The 19,850-nt window shown below is 33.8% G+C and overlaps 1 long non-coding RNA gene across 1 annotated transcript; it reads right to left on the bottom strand.

Moving 5' to 3' along the window:
* Positions 1 to 15,852: 15,852 nt before the first annotated feature.
* Positions 15,853 to 16,266, bottom strand: LOC142228241 (uncharacterized). The gene is made up of 2 exons (XR_012720106.1): positions 16,153 to 16,266; positions 15,853 to 16,085 (listed from the first exon to the last, which is right to left on the bottom strand). It is a non-coding gene; the product is annotated as an uncharacterized LOC142228241 (long non-coding RNA).
* Between the last annotated feature and the right edge of the window lie 3,584 nt (positions 16,267 to 19,850).

Raw genomic sequence — 19,850 nt, 5'->3', positions numbered from 1 at the left:
TTAGTTCTATAGAAAATTTTGTCAAAATTGTCTTTTCTATAGACATTTTTTTTAAATTTTAATTTTATAGAAAATTTTGTCAAAACGTTGTCAAAATTTTATTACTATAGAAAATTCTGGCAAAATTTCCTTTTCTACCAACTGTGGCAACTGTGTATGGGGCTATATAAAGTATAGGGATCAGGGATTCTAAAATGACCTAACTATGTCCATTATATGCGAAAAAACGCATATATGAAAATATCTTATGGTTTTTTCAGACGTTCTTATATCCGTTATCTACGGTACTGTGATAATAACTTACAATAATCTGCTATTGTGATTAGTTCCACATCGATTTACTTTGTCCGGACCAAAAAAACTGACTGGCAGCTCCGAGATACTATTAATGTGTCTTATTCATTTTTATTCAGAATATCGTTAACTGTTGGGTTGACGTTATCTACTGTACAAGACCAAAAAAGTACTTGGCAGTTCGATTGTGGAGTACTATTACCTTTTCTTGTTAAATTTTATTGAGGATATCGTCAACTGTAGGGTATTTCAAACGCTTCACCTTGAAATCATCACAGAATTAAATCATTCCTTCAAATATTTGCATTTTTACACAGTAACACATTAATGACACCATTAAGAAAACGTTTATTAATTCCTGTTTAGATAGCCAATAGAAATCCCTATCATATATAAATAAAGGTTATAAGCTTCTTATTTGCACTTACAATATCCAGAAAATATTCCCCAAACAAAAGATAACAGCGCTTCACAGAAAGTTTATCTTTCGTTTGCTATGACTGGCGTATGTGACTGGTGCAAAATGCAAATCATCCCAGTCGGAGAAAATGATAAATCCACTTTTATAGTTTTGCCGCAAAACAAAGGAAACTCATGTATTGGCAATGTAGTGGGACAAAAAATGTTTCACATTAATTCAAAGGAAATTTTTCATATCTACCATGAATGGAAACAATGCTACTACAGATGATGCAGATACAAAAAAAGAAAAGAAGTGAGTTTTCTGATTGGGATGTGCATTTAAAACATTTTTGCATTTAAAACATCATAACGCAGTTTTAAAAAATAAGTTTTTCCAGAAGATCTATGTTATAGTACTTCTGGGTAAACTGAAACCAAAATTGAAAGAATATTGATATGAAATTTTGTCCGAAAATTCAAAAACCTACAAAGTGGAGAATAATTATTTTTTACCAGAAACAAAAGGAATGTTGGTAAAAAAATGTGTATAATGTAAAAATATCTCTTTTCTCTATCCCAGCAAAAGGGTCACCAAAAAAATAGTGAAAATGTTCTTTTTGTATCCGGAAGTGATGTAAAATTGCATCACTTCTTAAGGTGTGATCCGAATTCAGGTTTTTGGATGTGAATTAAAAAATATCGTGATATTCTGCCAAATACGAGGGCAGTTCGGAAACTTCTTAGGCTAGCACAAAAAGCCCGGTATAAACAGAAAAAAGTTAAGGGTTTTGGAAACTTCCATCTCTGTTGTGAACATATGTTAAATTTTGTTTCGATCTGGCAACTCCTTCATATAGAAACAGGTGTTCAATAAAGACACATCCGCAATTTTTTTACAATGGAAAAATTGGAAATGCGTGCTGTCATTAAATATTTACACAAACAAGTAAGGAAAGTCTAAAGTCGGGCGGGCCGACTATATTATACCATGCACCACTTTGTAGATCTAAATTTTCGATAGCATATCACATACGTCAAATGTGTTGGGGGCTAAATATAAAGGTTTGTCCCAAATACATACATTTATATATCCTCGATCTGGACAGAATTTGATAGACTTCTACAAAATCTGTAGACTCAACATTTAAGTCGGCTAATGCACTAGGGTGGAACACAATGTTAGTGAAAAACAAGTATATACGGCCGTAAAGTCGGCCACGCCGAATCTTATGTACCCTCCACCATACACTGAAAAAATATTGTCTTGAGGTTAAAGATTTCATGTCTTTAAAATACGAATACAAATTTTGCTTAGCATAGAAGACGCATTTCTCTAAAATAAAGTTATTTTCCTTGTCCAAAAGTCGATAAACTTTTCAATGAAGTCGTATTGTCCTTATAATTAAGTGATTTGACTTAAAAATGGGTATCTTAACATGAAAGAAAAAATTTATAGGCTAAGGTCAACTTGACTTTAATAATTCAGAAAAATTCTTTAAATTTAATGAAATTGTCTTTAAATTTGTTGTGTTTTTGCATCTTGACTACAAAGCAAAAAATCGCTCAAATATAGGACATGTTTTTCAAAACTTTATTTTAAAGAAGTTTCTTACTTAAAACATAGCATAATTTCTACTGGAAGTCGTGTCCTAATTTGGAAAATAAAGTTGCCGTTAACTCGTTTTTAAGGGACTTTGATAGCATATGAAGAAAAAAAGCTGAGAAAGCGAAAAATTAAAATTTGCTTCCTAGAAGCAAGTACACAAAACCTACATTTAAAAGAGAATTGTGTCTTAAAAGCATCCTTACTTGTATTCTCCGCTTCTTTGGCTCGGAATCAATACCAAATTTTTTAAAGTAAAGAAAAAATCTTTGGAACCGTGTATGCTTTTTTTTCAGTGTAGAATGCGTAGAAACTTCTACGAAAGACTGTCATCCACAATCGAAATACTTGGTATCTTTAAACTTCTTAACATCGTTTTCTAAATTGTGAGTTAGTCCATACGTGGTATATATTAGACAAAACAGGTATGTATAGTTAAGTCTACAAATAATTACGAATCGATATGAAGAGCCAGAATTGAAATATGGGGGCTATATACAATTATGAACTTGATATGGACCAATTTTTGTGTGATTGGAAATCGATTTATCTGAGGGATATATATAACTATAGACCGATATGGACTTAGTTAGGCATGGTTGTTAACGACCATATACTAGCACAATGTACCAAATTTCAACTCACTCGGATGAAATTTGCTCCTCCAAGAGGCTCCAAAACAAAATCTCGGGATCGGTTTATATGGGGCTATATATGATTATGGACTGATATGGACCACTTTTGGCATGGTTGTTAAATATCATATACGATCACCACGTACCAAATTTCAAGCAGATCGGATGAATTTTGCTTCTCCAAAAGGCACAGGAGGTCAAATCTGGGGATCGGTTTATATGGGAGCTATATATAATTATGGAGTGATAGGAACCAATTCCTGCATGGTTGCTGGATACCATATACTAACATCACGTACCAAATTTCAACCGAATGGGAAGAATTTTGCTCTTCCAAGGGGCTCTGGAGGTCAAATCTTGGGATCGGTTTATATGGGGCCTATATATAATTATGGACCGATTTCGACCAATTTTTGCATGGGAGTTTGAGGCCATATATTAACACCACGTACCAAATTTCAACTGAATCAGATGAATTTTGGTCTTCCAAGAGGCTCCGGAAGTCAAATCTGGTGACCGGTTTATATGGGGGCTCTATATAATTATGGACCGATGTGGACCAATTTTTGCATGGTTGTTAGACACCATATGCTAACACCATGTACCAAATTTCAGACGGATCGGATGAAATTTGCTTCTCTTGGAGGCCTCGCAAGCCAAATCGGGGGATCGGTTTATATGGGGGCTATATATAATTATGGAGTGATAGGAACCAATTCCTGCATGGTTGCTGGATACCATATACTAACATCACGTACCAAATTTCAACCGAATGGGAAGAATTTTGCTCTTCCAAGGGGCTCTGGAGGTCAAATCTTGGGATCGGTTTATATGGGGCCTATATATAATTATGGACCGATTTCGACCAATTTTTGCATGGGAGTTTGAGGCCATATACTAACATCACATACCAAATTTCAACCGAATCGGATGAATTTTGCTCTTCCAAGGGGCCCCGGAGGTCAAATCTGGGGATCGGTTTATATGGGGGCTATATATAATTATGGACCGATGTGGACCAATTTTTGCATGGTTGTTGGAGACCATATACTAACACCATGTACGAAATTATAGCCGGATCGGATGAAATTTGCTTCTCTTAGAGGCCTCGCAAGCCAAATCGGGAGATCGATTTATATGGGTGCTATATGTAATTATGGACCGATGTGGACCAATTTTTGCATGGTTGTTGGAGACCATATACTAACACCATGTACCAAATTTCAGCCGGATCGGATGACATTTGCTTCTCTTAGAGGCCTCGCAAGCCAAATCGGGAGATCGGTTTATATTTGGGGCTATATATAATTATGGACCGATGTGGACCAATTTTTGCATGGTTGTTAGAGACCTTATACTAACACCATGTACCAAATTTCAGACGGATCGGATGAAATTTGCTTCTGTTAGAGGCCTCGCAAGCCAAATCGGGGGATCGGTTTATATGGGGGCTATATATAATTATGGACCGATGTGGACCAATTTTTGCATGGTTGTTGGAGAACATATACTAACACCATGTACCAAATTTCAGCCGGATCGGATGAAATTTGCTTCTCTTAGAGGCATCGCAAGCCAAATCGGGAGATCGGTTTATATGGGGGCTATATATAATTATGGACCGATGTGGACTTATTTTTGCATGATTGTTAGAGACCTTATACTAACACCATGTACCAAATTTCAGCCGGATCGGATGAAATTTGCTTCACTTAGAGGCCTCGCAAGCCAAATTTGGGGGTCCGTTTATATGGGGGCTATACGTAAAAGTGAACCGATATGGTCCATTTGCAATACCATCCGACCTACATCAATAACAACTACTTGTGCCAAGTTTCAAGTCGATAGCTTGTTTCGTTCGGAAGTTAGCGTGATTTCAACAGACGGACGGACGAACATGCTCAGATCGACTCAGAATTTCACCACGACCCAGAATATATATACTTTATGGGGTCTTAGAGCAATATTTCGATGTGTTACAAACGGAATGACAAAGTTAATATACCCCCATCCTATGGTGGAGGGTATAAAAAAATATGGGAAACATTTAAATCTGAAGCAATTTTAAGGAAACTTCGCAAAAGTTTAGCGACAAATCTATCGCTCGATATATATGTATTAAAAGTTTAGGAAAATTAGAGTCATTTTTACAACTTTTCGACTAAGCAGTGGCGATTTAACAAGGAAAATGTTGGTATTTTGACCATTTTTGTCGAAATCAGAAATACATATATATGGGAGCTATATCTAAATCTAAACCGATTTCAACCAAATTTGGCACGCATAGCTACAATGCCAATTCTACTCCCTGTGCAAAATTTCAACTAAATCGGAGTTAAAAATTGGCCTCTGTGGTCATATGAGTGTAAATCGGGCGAAAGCTATATATGGGAGATATATCTAAATCTGAACCGATTTCAACCAAATTTGGCACGCATAGCTACAATGCTAATTCTACTCCCTGTGCAAAATTTCAATTAAATCGGAGTAAAAGATTGGCCACTGTGGTCATATGAGTGTAAATCGGGCGAATGATATATATGGGAGCTATATCTAAATCTGAACCGATTTCAATAAAATTTGGCACAATTGACTACACTACTACTTGTACTCCTAGTGGAAAATGCCAACCAAATTAAGGTAAAACTCTGGCTTCTGGGGCTATATAAGTCCATATCGGGCGAAATATATATATGGAAGCTATATCTAATCTGTACCGAATTCTTCCAAAATCAATAGGGTTCTATTCTGAGCCAAAAAACATACTTGTGTCAAATTTGAAGTCGATTGGACTAAAACTGCGACCTAGACTTTGATTACAAAAATGAGAATTTAAACGTGGTCGTCCAAGCATTGAAGATGAACCACGTAGTGGACATCCAAAAACAGCAACAACAACAGAAATTGTACACTGAAAAAAAAGCATACTCGGTTCCAACGATTTTGTCTTTACTTTAAAAAATTTGGTATTGATTCCGAGCCAAAGAAGCGGAGAATATAAGTAAGGATACTTTTAAGACACAATTCTCTTTTAAATGTAGGTTTTGTGTATTTGCTTCTAGGAAGAAAATTTTAATTTTTCGCTTTCTCAGCTTTTTTTCTTCATATGCTATAAAAGTCCTTTAAAAATGAGTTAACGGCAACTTTATTTTCCAAATTGGGACTCGACTTCCAGTAGAAATTATGCTATGTTTGAAGTAAAAAACTTCTTTAAAATAAAGTTTTGAAAAACATGTCCTATATTTGAACGATTTTTTGCTTTGTAGTCAAGATGCAAAAAGACAACAAATTTAAAGACAATTTCATTAAATTTAAAGAATTTTTCTGAATTATTAAAGTCAAGTTGACCTTAGCCTATAAAGTTTTTCTTTCATGTTAAGATACCCATTTTTAAGTCAAATCACTTAATTATAAGGACAATACGACTTCATGGAAAAGTTTATCGACTTTTGGACAAGGAAAATAACTTTATTTTAGAGAAATGCGTCTTCTATGCTAAGCAAAATTTGTATTCGTGTTTTAAAGACATGAAATCTTTGACCTCACGACAATATTTTTTTCAGTGTAGCCAAAGTGCATGCAATGGTATTAAATGATCGACGAATAAAATTGCGTGAAATTGCTAATATCATGGGCATCTCAAATGATCGAGTCCATTTAATTTTGCATGAAGAACTACAGATGAAAAAGCTTTCTGCAAGATGGGTGCCGCATTTGTTAACAGTCTATCAAAAAAGCATAAGAATGAAAATTTCTCAAGCTTGTTTGGATCGTTTTAAGCGAAATAAAATGGATTTTAAGCGTCGTTTCATAACTGTTGATGAGACATGGATCCAGCACTATACTCCAGAGACAAAAGAACAATCCGAACAATGGACTGAAGCTGGAGGAAGTGCCCCAAAGAAGGCAAAAACAATTCAATCGGCTGGTAAGGTTATGGCAACGGTTTTTTGGGACTTCAAAGGTATCTTATTGATTGACTATCTGCAAAAGGGTAAAATAATAAATTCAGAGTACTATTACAACCTTTTGGATCAATTAAATGTACAAATTCGAGAAAAACGTTCTGGCTTACAACACAGAAAAAAAAAACAAAATTTCCATCAAGACAACGCACCAGCGCTCAAGAGTGTTTTAACAATGGCTAAAAACAACGAATTAAAGTACGAGTTGCTTGACCACCCACCTTATTCTCCTGATTTAGCTCCCAGTGACAAGTGTTTTACCTCAAATGAAGATGCAATTACATTTGGAAACCACTATTTTGAAGACCTTGAGGAAAACTATTCTAATCAAGGGATAGAATTGCTAGAAAAGCGTTGGACTAAGTGTATTGAAGTTTCAGGAGATTATATTTATTGAAAAATAAAAATATTTTTGAAAACTAACTTATCTTTCATTGATAGGCTAAGAAGTTTCCGAACCGCCCTCGTACATAAATACATATATCCTATACAGACTTCGATAAGGAAAATTGTCCAATACAGCAAATAGCATTCTGTACGTAGTTAAATAATACCTTCCGTTTTTGTGAATATTTCTCCCATCTATTATATCCATTAAAGGTGACACCTACAAGACAATCGATTTCTTGGTATTTCTTAGCATAACATAATAAACGTCATATCAATTTACATAATTTCATTATTGGGTGGAAGCATATGATTGGACTTGCCAACGTAACGCAGAGAATTGCACGTGTTTGCTCTTCAATCCTTATTCTGGTTTTAATGGCCAATTAATGGAAATGTTGCATATTTCGCATATATTTAAACTGTCTCTGACAGATTCAAAGGGGAAGCAGAGGATAAATAAAGCGTTAAAGAAATTTATTTGTGATTTAATATACAACGTAAATAAGTTCAACGTTAAACTAATGGTAAATTTAATTTATTTTTATTGCAAATAAATTAGTTTGTTGTAGTTTTAGCCCAATGAAATCTTCTTTATTTGGTTCGGTCCACATTTTGATATAGCACCCACATAACCAGGGCTGTGGAGTCGAGCCAATTTTGCTCGACTCCGACTCTGACTCCAGCATTTTTCATCAGCTCGACTCCGACTCCGGAGTCGACTCCGGGTAATATAACTAAATCTCATTTTAATACCACTAATTTGTATGTGTGGGGGTACCGTAAGTGGATCGATATAAAGTATCGTATTTATTTATGTGTGCAAACAAAAGGTCTTAATTTCACATTAGATGCCAATTGAACCCTATATTTCAAATTTAGGGCAATGTTTAATAAATAAAATAATGATATAAATACCCATCATAATATGAGAAGTATATGCATTTGTGGACCAAAATTATTGATACTATCTCAAATCCTTTAAATTTGTTGCGAGCTATATAAAGGTTTATATTCCCATATGCATGAATTTGAATCTGAATCGATTTAGACAAAATTGTATATACTTCTACAAAACCTATTTACTTAAAATTTAAATCTAACGTTATGGGACGTAACACAATTTTAACAAAAAATAAAAATGCAAGGAAAGTCTAAAATCGGGCGGGCCGATTATAATATACTCTGCACAACTTTGTTTTTAGATCTACATTTTAATAAAATCTCAAATCAGACTTCTACAAAAACTCGGGCAATATTTGGGAAATATTTATAATTGTTTAGACAATTTCGCAAAAATGCATTTACGATTCATTCATTGAAAAATTTGAAAATTTGAGTCATTTTTACAAGTTTTCGACTTAGCAGTGAGCATACAATTTTGGAAAAATTTTTGTCTAGTAACTAAAATTTTGCAAAATTTTATATAGAAATAAAATTTTGCAAAATTTTCTACAGAAACAAATTTTGACTAAATTTTCTATAGAAATAAAATTTTGGCAAAATTTTCCATAGAAATCAAATTTTGACCAAATATATAGAAATAAAATTTTGAATAAAATTTTTATAGAAATAAAATTTGGCAAAAATTTTTATAGAAATAAAAGTTTGAAAAAATTATCCATAGAAATACAATTTAGAAAAAATTGTGTAGCAAACAAAATTTTGCAAATTTTCTATAGAAAAACAATTTTTGCAAAATATTCTATAGAAACAAAATTTTGACTAAATTTTCTATAGAAATAAAATTTTGACTAAATTTTATATAGAAAAAAATATTTCTATAGTAATAAATATTTGAATAAATTTTTTATAGCAGTGAGTATCAGTGAGCATCAGTAAGAAAAAAAATTTGAGAAAATTTGCTATAGAAATAAAATTTGACAATTTTTTCTTATATAAATACAATTTTGAAAAAAATATCAATAAAAATACAATTTTAGAAAAATTTTTGTGTAGTAAATAAAATTCTGCAAAATATTCTACAGAAACAAAATTTTGACTAAATTTTCTACAGAAATAAAATTTTTGACAAAATTTTCTATAGAAATAAAATTTTGACCAAATTTTCTAATAAAAAAATCTATTACTATATAATGTTGGCAAAATTTTCTATAGAAATAAAATTTTGACCAAATTTTCTAATAAAAATATATTACTATAAAATATTCTATAGAAACAAAATTTTGACTCAATTTTTTATAGAAAAAATATATCTATAGTAATAAAATTTTGAATAAGTTTTTTATAGAAATAAAATTTTGACAAAATTTGCTATAGAAATAAAATTTTTACAAAACTTTTTATAGAATAACATTTTGACAAAATTTTCTATAAAAAACAACTTTGAAAAAATTTTCTGTCAATATTCCACATATGTATATGTTATGGGCTTAAAATAAAATTAAAAAAAAAATAATTTCGATTGTTCGAAATATTTCAAATAAATTGATATGGGCATTAGAATGGATCGAGCTCCTGAGTCGATATAGCCATGTCCGTCTGTCCGTCTGTCCGTGAACACATTTTTGTAATCAAAGTCGCAGTTTTATTCCAATCGACTTCAAATTTGGCACAAGTATGTGTTTTGACTCAGAATAGAACCCTATTGATTTTGGAAGAAATCGGTTCAGATTTATATATAGCTCCCATATATATATTTCGCCCGATATGGACTTATATGGCCCCAGAAGCCAGAGTTTTACCCTAATATGCTTAAAATTTTGCACAAGAAGAACAATTAGTTCTAACAAGTTGGCTGATAAGTCCCCGGTCTGACACATAGATGGCGTCGCTAGTATTAAATGAATATTAGTTTTATATAGTACCAACCTTCAAATGATACGTGTCAAAATTTGACGTCTGTAAGTCAATTAGTTTGTGAGATAGAGCGTCTTTTGTTATTGTGAAAAAAAAATGAAAAAAAAGGAATTTGATGTTTTGATAAAATACTGTTTTCTGAAGGGAAAAAATACGGTGGAAGCAAAAACTTGACATGATAATGAGTTTCTGGACTCTGCCCCAGGGAAATCAACAATAATTGATTGGTATGCAAAATTCAAGCGTGGTGAAATGAGCACGGATGACGGTGAACGCAGTGGACGCCCGAATGAGGTGGTTACCGACGAAATCATCAAAAAAATCCACAATATGATTTTGAATGACCGTAAAATGAACTCATATTATTCAAATAGTCAATTAGTTTTCTTCTATATTCGTTACAAGAACTAGAGAAAACTTTAAGATCAGAAGGCAATCGATTCCACAAACGAAAAACTCGGACCAGAAAGGATTGTTCGTATATGTTAGACTGAATTCTCGGTACATCAATCTGTACATTTCTTGTTGAATTAATAAATGTAAATTCACGGGTCAAAACTTCCGGCTTCCCGTACTTAAAAATTTTGTACAAGTGAAAAACAGACTTCATCTTAATATAGTTCCTGAAGGAACATCCTAAGATATCAGGAATACACTGGTTAACTAGATCATGATCCCGAACCCGTAAATTGAACACATATCGGACGATCTTCCTCACAACTGTCTCCATTCGATCCAAGTTATATGACCAGGTCCCGGAATAAACCTCAATACCGTAATTAAGCTGAGACATCAACAAAGAATGTGCTAACCGAAGACGAACATGCTTTGGCGTATATGCACGCAGAGCATATAGTCTCCTCAAAGTCAGTCATACCCTATTACCCATATTATCAATATGATTGTCAAAACAAAGGCTGGAGTCAAGAATAATACCAAGGCACCTTAAAGAATCAACATAATTAATTGTCTGACCTAAAATGGAAAGTGTAAGAGACAAATTCGAACGATTCCTGGGCTGAAAAAGTATTGCCTTTGTTTTGGAAGGATTTATGAAAAGACCATTTGTCGTTAAAAGTCCCGCGATATATTCAAGATGGGAGTTAATAGATAGTTCTGTAGCATCACCATTAAATAGAAGAAAAATATAATCCGCAAAACATAACGCTTGACAAAAAGAATTTCCCATGGAACAAATTATGTCATAAATAAATGCAAAAAAAAAGTATTGGGTCCAAAACTGAACCTTGGGGTACACCCGACGTAACTCTTCCAATACTTGATATGGAACCATTAATAGAATCATACTGTGACCTATCCGTTAGGTATGAAAAAATTAATTTACAAGCTGTATAGGAAAATCCAATGTTACTGTGAAGTTTGTTTTTAAGATATGAAAAATTAATGCAATCAAATGCCTTGGTAAGGTCTAATGATACTAAAACACAATCGCGACGCCTATCAATTATATTCCTAACCTTTTCAGTAAGCGATAATACGGCAGAAGTGGCATTAAAATTCCTCCTATAAGCAAATTGATTGGGGTGGAAAAGTGAGTTACTTTCAATATGTTCTAGGATCTGCGCCTTCATTAAATTCTCTAGGATTTTTGACATTGACGGCAAAATGCTTATAGGTCTCAAATTCCCAATATCGCTTCATCCATCTTTAGGAATGGGCACAACACGACCCAATTTCCAAGCATCCGGAAAAATTGAAACTGTAAGTATTGTGTTTATCAAGTGGAGGAACATAGGCAAAATTAGAGGTAAGATTTGTTTAACAAACTTGATAGGTATAACGTCATAGCCGGTCGCATTCGATTTAATGGAATTTACGGCCAAAATTAAGTCATTTTCATTAACACAGCGGAAAGAAAAAGAGGCAATAGTGTCAACAGTACAAAATCTAAAATATGCACATCACTCGGTCGCATATTACTTAAGAAATTGTCAGCCACTAATTGAACATCATCTTCATCAACCTCCATATCCCCTCGTCCAACACAACTAATTTTGCGAATTTTTTTCCACAACTGAGAGTTGGTACCACCTTCAAATAGCCTTTTGCCATACTCAAACCGTGTTTTCCTAATAACCGACATAGCCCTATTTCTAAGTCGACAATACGTCCTCCAATTCAAGTCCGAACGATTTCTAATAAATCGCCAGTAAGCGCCATCTCTCTTCTTCATTGCTTCCAAGATTGCTCTCGAATTCATAAAATTATCCCCTAAGCTAACATTTCTTCTTGACACAGGGACAAAAGAATGAAGACGATTTATGACGTTATTAAGAATCGATAACTGTAGATTAACATCACCCATGTTAAATGAAGGAGGTAGCTGAAAGTCACTTAATTGTTCACTTAGATATTCCAAATCCACACGACCGTAGTCCTTATATTCACTTATTTGATTCCGCAAATATGAAGAAAATTGAAAAGATATAAAGATTAGACTATGATAGGAACAAAATAAGGGAAATTGAATTTGACCCTTTACTGAAACAGATGAAGGGTGGCTTAAAAGAAAATAGTCAATTAAAGATGTAGAGTTTGAAGCACAATGAAAATGTGTAGGTGCACTATTATGTATACATTGAAGGCCACACCGTGTACCGAGAGATCGTAAATTACGCGATTTAACAACATCAAAGAGATTATAATTGAAGTCGCCCATAATAACAATATTTGGATACCTGTCAAAAACGTCACCATGAATTTCTTCAAAAGCCTCAACATTTCCACTTGGTAAATACACTACGCCGACTATTACTGATGAATTCGTACCAAAGATTTCAACAAAAATTGATTCGCATACTCCATATCGTGTTCCTCGAAAAATAACTTTGTAACGCAGGTTAGTTGAAATGTAAAGGCAAACTCCTCCATTCCTGACTAAATTATAGTTCGGAATCGATAAAGCACTAGAAACAATATTATGTTTGAACCACGTTTCCGATATACCAATTATATCTAAGTCTGAGTTAAAAAATGTATTCCTGAACTCTTCAAGTTTGCAACTCGAGTTTGATGGACATAAACTTTGTGCATTTATATGTCCAATATTCAAATTACCCGAGTTACTACATATCATGTTATTCAACATTTGATTATCGCTGGCTATAGGACCAAGATTATCGTTATAATTCATATATTAAATATCCATGTGTTTGGGGGAGCCAACTTAGATTATAAAAGATACGAATTAAAAAGAGATCAGATATAAATTTCAAATTAATTTTCAAAACCATTTTCTTAAATTTTCCTCAATGAGCAAAATGAGATCTGATATATATATATATATATATATATATATATATATATATATATATATATATATATATATATATATATATATATATATATATATATATATATATATATATATATATATATATATATATATATATATATATATATATATATATATATATATATATATATATATATATATATATATATATATATATAGAAAATTTTATATATTTTAGTTCTATTTGTGCGAAAATTTAAAGTAGCACCAGAAAAAAATTAAAGTACAAATTTACATTCAAATTTACACATGACCAAAGAGACGAACTATGTATAGGAGCAAGAGATGTATATGTACAAAAATTTAAAGAATTATAATTTACAATGTGACTTTAACAATGATATACATTCTGGAATACTGATAATTAAGAAATTTCAACATTTCAAGGTTCCAAACAATTGACTTCGACCTTTTAGGTTTTCAACTTTCAATTTTCCGCACTTTGTGGTATCATTGACTCATTTTGTTTGAGAGAATACCATCTGTGAATACCATACCAGAAAATAGCTCAAATTATGACAATTTAGAAGATAAATGACCTTGTCTAAATTTCTTCACCATTGTTGGTTTAATATTTTTGAGTCAAAGTGAAATTCAAAATACAAGTTTCACTTGAGAAATTAATGCGCCGGTAATGTTTACTCAATCCCCTTTAGACGCTCATAACTCCGTAATATTCCACAACATCATTACAAGTATACAAGGGTAACTTAATACCATATATTAAGATAACTCATTAATTACATTTCACAGTCGCTACCCAAGTATTTGCCGACAATTAAAAAAAAAAAACAACCCTCTCGAAAATTATGTCAACATCTTTTATCTGAAGTGTATCTGAAGATGACAGCGAAGCACTAAACATTTCCACTATTCCTTGATCCCAGCAACAATTTTCGACGTTTTATGAGTATACAGTCTATACAGTATCCTTTCACATCTCCTTTAATTCGTAATAAAAGAAAGCACATTTTGCATATTACACCACGTACCAAATTTCAAGCAGATCGAATGAATTTTGCTTCTCCAAAAGGCACCGGAGGTCAAATCTGGGGATTGCTTTATATGGGGCCTATATATAATTATGGACCGATATCGACCAATTTTTGCATGGTTGTTAGAGACCATATACTAACACCATGTACCAAATTTCAGCCAGATCCGATGAAATTTGCCTCTCTTAGAGGCCTCGCAAGCCAAATCGGGGGATCGGTTTATATAGGGGCTATATATAATTATGGACCGATGTGGACCAATTTTTGCATGGTTGTTAGAGACCATATACTAACACCATGTACCAAATTTCAGCCGGATCGGATGAAATTTGCTTCTCTTAGAGGCCTCGCAAGCCAAATTTTGGGGTCCGTTTATATGGGGGCTATACGTAGGTTAGGATAGGTTAGGTTATGTGGCAGCCCGATGTATCAGGCTCACTTAGACTGTGATACCACAGTGGTGAACTTCTCTCTTATCACTGAGTGCTGCCCGATTCCATGTTAAGCTCAATGACAAGGGACCTCCTTTTTATAGCCGAGTCCGAACGGCGTTCCACATTGCAGTGAAACCACTTAGAGAAGCTTTAAAACCCTCAGAAATGTCACCAGCATTACTGAGGTGGGATAATCCACCGCTGAAAAACTTTTTGGTGTTCGGTCGTAGCAGGAATAGAACCCACGACCTTGTGTATGCAAGGCGGGCATGCTAACCATTGCACCACGGTGGCTCCCGGGGGCTATACGTAAAAGTGAACCGATATGGCCCATTTGCAATACCACATCAATAACAACTACTTGTGCCAAGTTTCAAGTCGATAGCTTGTTTCATTCGGAAGATAGCGTGATTTCAACAGACGGACGGACGGACGGACATGCTCAGATCGACTCAGAATTTCACCACAACCCAGAATATATATATACTTTATGGGGTCTTAGAGCAATATTTCTATGTGTTACAAACAGAATGACAAAGTTAATATACCCCCATCCTATGGTGGACGGTATAATAATATGCATTTAATACTAGCGACGCCATCTATGTGTTAGACCGGGGACTTATCAGCCAACCTGTCAATGTGGATCGACCCTTGTTTTGGTATAGGGCCCATCCCACCAGACCACAACGTTCGTTATCGTATTCGATATAGAAATATTCTCGGTTTTTTCTCGAATAAAACTATCGAAAACGATATCGAGAATGGTTCGAAAAAATTTCGAAAAACTTTCATCTGTCGTGCTGTTACTGCCAGCAAACTCTTCGTTTTCGAAGGTTTGCTAGTGATTCGTTAAAGAAGGTTTCGCGATATCTATAATTGATCGTTAACGAATCTATTTCGAATTCGTTTTCGTATTCGATATCATTCCGCTTTCGAATGTTTTCTATACTGTTTTATTCCCATTTTGTTCCCATTATAAGTTGTGTAGTAAAAGAAAATTTTCAAGTTTGTTTTTATTTTATTACAACACAATATAGATAATTATAATACAAAATAATATAGATATTAGTGTTGCGAACAAAATACTTAAATTATTTACATTTAGGAATATATATTTAAAGTCATTTAAGGCACTGCATTGACTTCTTTGCGCGGAATTTCTTATTAAGCCGGTCGTGGCTATGCCATTGAAAAGGACTATAATCAATGAGTAACATTTTCCTGGATACATCTGCAAATTAAGCAAGAAAGAAAATTGATAGTTTTTTTTTTTTAAGATATATAAATATATTACTTACCTCTTTTAGATTCGCTAAGACACTTCACCCGCAATTAACAATTTCTTAAACTGAAATGACTTTTTAATCTCTGTCTTTGTCAAAAATAAACATGGCGGAACACCAACAAATAAGCCGAAAAATATTCGTTATTACTTCGTAACAACGAACGTTCGAAATTTTTCTATTATCGAACTTTTCTCGAATAATGTGCGCTTTAAATTATTTCGAAAAATGTTCGCTTTAGCGAACCTTCGCCATTTCTCGGCACTTTGGTCGGGTGGGATGTAACACATATCTCCCGATTTCCATGTGTTGGTATATATGTTAGCTTGAAACAATTATATTATTTGATTCATGGTGGTGGGTATTTAAGATCCTAGCCGAACTTAAGTCCGTATATATTTGTTTTTTTAGTAGATTTATAACTAACTAAAAATTCTATTCTCTAGGAGTTCATCATAATACTGTTCGAGAGTATTGAAAAATTCGACTTTTTGACCTTTCAAACAATTAAGAAATTTCAAAATTTCAAGGTTCCAAAAAATTGACTTCGACTTTTTAGATTTTCAACTTTGGTAACCTTAACCCATATTTTCAATTTTCCGCACTTTGTGGTATCATTGACTCATTTTGTTTGAGAGAATACCATCTGTGAATACCATCCCAGAAAATAGCTTGACCTTGTCTAAATTTCTTCACCATTGTTGGTTTAATATTTTTGAGTCAAAGTGAAATTCAAACTACAAGTTTCACTTGAGAAATTAATGCGCCGGTAATGTTTACGCAATCCCCTTTAGACGCTCATAACTCCGTAATATTCCACAACATCATTACAAGTATACAAGGGAAACTTAATACCATATATTAAGATAACTCATTAATTACATTTCACAGTCGCTACCCAAGTATTTGCCGACAATTACAAAAAAAAAACAACCCTCTCGAAAATTATGTCAACATCTTGTATCTGAAGTGTATCTGAAGATGACAGCGAAGCACTAAACATTTCCACTATTCCTTGATCCCAGCAACAATTTTCGACGTTTTATTACTATACAGTCTATACAGTATCCTTTCACATCTCCTTTAATTCATAATAAAAGAAAAAACATTTTGCATATTACACCAACTATTTTGTTACTCAACTACCTGACCCAGAAAACGTAACGAGATAATTTTTCGTAGAAGTATTCATATAATTGGATTCATATTTCTTTAATGTCACAAAAATATATATAAATGGAGTTTCCTACATTTAATTGCTTAATTATATAAATTAATTAAGGTTTATACTAGCGGTGTGTGTTGGATAGACCAACGCTGAAACGTGTATCTTAGAATGGGTCGAGAAATGTTCCTTCATACACATGGAGAAGAGACATATTCAGTAGATTTTCTTTGATATCCCAGCAAAGGAGACAAGCGTCGCTAAAAAGATGACATATTCTAATATCATGTACATCGTTTCAAGCGTATCAAACAGAAACATGCCATGCCGAATCTTATGTACCCTCCACCATGGATTGCGTAGAAACTTCTACTAAAGACGGTCACCCACAATCGAATAATTTGAGTTGCGGTAACACTTGCCAATAGCTAGGTGTCTAAAACCTCTTAACATCTTCTTCCAAATTGTAAGTTAGTCCATACGGGGTATATAATAAACAAAAAGGGCCGATTAAATACATTATATACGGTCAGTTCTTGACCGGTATATATAGGGAAGTCTACAAATAATTATGAACCGATATGAACTTTTGCGTGGTAATTAGAGAGCCAGAATTAAAATATGGGGGATCGCTTTATATAAACACAATATTTTTAAGTGCAAGCATATAATGTTCATAAACTAGCATAACATGTTTGAGACATATATGTTAATATGTTAGAACATATTATGTTTGGGACATAAAATGTTTGTAACTATAATATGCTTGGATGCAAACATATATTAATTTAGAAATAGACTATAAACATATATGTGTTTAGAGAGAGAGAGAGAGACATAAAGTAAAATAATGAAAGTAACCAATTGGCGCCTTAAAAATACTCGTATATATACACAAAAGAAAATTTCATTAAAGATTGGAAAAATACTATGTGTGAATATAAAGAAGTATAGATTTAAAAAATAAATATACTTTTAAGACACAATTCGTCTTTAAATAAAAGTGTTGACAAATTTGTCCTATTTTTTTAACGATTTTTGCTTTGTAAAGGGTGATACGGTCAAAATTTGGTCAATATAAACTTGACGTATTTCTTTCAATTTTGCATTTAAAAAACCTGAACACCCCTCATTTTGAAGGTGTGTGTGTGTAGAATGTTGCCCCTATTTTGATTTTGGAATTCACTCTTCAGTTGTCAAAATTCCGTCCAAGCAAGAAGAGCAGCGTATCAAAATTTTGCTCGCGCATCGCGAAAATCCGAGCTAATCGCAAGGCTGGCTAAATCGCTAAAAGTTGCCAAATCAACCATTACAAATGTAATTAAAGTGTTTGGGGAACGTTTGTCGACAGCCAGGAAGTACGGATCGGGGGGAAATCGAAAACCGGAAGCCGCTGAGACGACAAAGAGAGTTGCCGGTAGTTTCAAGCGAAACCCTAACCTCTCTCTCCGAGATGCCGCAAATAAGCTGGGTGTATCGTCTACAACCGTGCATCGAGCCAAAAAACGAGCCGGACTATCGACTTACAAGAAGGTAGTGACTCCAAATCGCGATGATATACAAAATACGACGGCCAAAGCGCGATCCCGGAGGCTGTACACGAGGATGCAGACGAAGTTTGACTGCGTGGTAATGGACGACGAAACCTACGTCAAAGCCGACTACAAGCAGCTTCCGGGACAGGAGTTTTATACGGCAAAAGGAAGGGGAAAGGTAGCAGATATTTTCAATCACATAAAACTGTCAAAGTTCGCAAAGAAATATCTGGTGTGGCAAGCCATCTGTACCTGTGGCTTGAAAAGCAGCATTTTCATAGCTTCCGGGACTGTCAACCAAGAAATTTACGTGAAAGAGTGTTTGAATAAACGTCTGCTGCCTTTCCTGAAGAAACACGGTTGTTCCGTACTGTTTTGGCCGGATTTGGCATCTTGCCATTACGGTAAAAAAGCCATGGAGTGGTACGCCGCCAACAACGTGCAGGTGGTTCCCAAGGACAAGAACCCTCCCAACACGCCAGAACTTTGCTATGCATGCAACGGAAATGGTGCAGTATTAAAATCTTTGCAACGAATGCAAAATAAGGCATTAAAACTAGTGTATAATCTCCCTCTGGCGTATCCTTCGATCGCTCTTTATAGTGAAGTGTGTAAAACTATTTTGCCAATACGCGGTACATATGACAATCAAGTTTTAACGTTTGTTTTTAAAAATTTGTATAAAATTGGACATCATACTATAGATTATGTTCAAAACCAATCTCACTTTGTCACAAGAAACCAAGGAAACCTGAGGATTCCTAGATGTAAATTTGAAAAGTGCAAGCAACGTATTGATTATATTGGAGGATTAAAGTTTAATAGCTTGCCCCCCGAAATCAAAAATACTCGAAGAATTTCAATTTTTAAGAAAAGATGCAAGTCGTATTTATGTGAAAATATTGAAACGCTCCTTTTGTAGTTTTTTTTTTTATTTTACTGTTGGATTTATATTTGGAATCACATTATATGGTATATATTCAACTAGAAATGTATTTTTATAAGACATAAGT

The sequence above is a fragment of the Haematobia irritans genome, chromosome 3, assembly GCF_050003625.1.
Source record: "Haematobia irritans isolate KBUSLIRL chromosome 3, ASM5000362v1, whole genome shotgun sequence".
Taxonomy (NCBI): Eukaryota; Metazoa; Arthropoda; class Insecta; order Diptera; family Muscidae; genus Haematobia; species Haematobia irritans.
The sequence above is the reverse complement of the archived record's forward strand: the minus strand, read 5'-3'. Positions and strand labels throughout refer to the sequence as shown.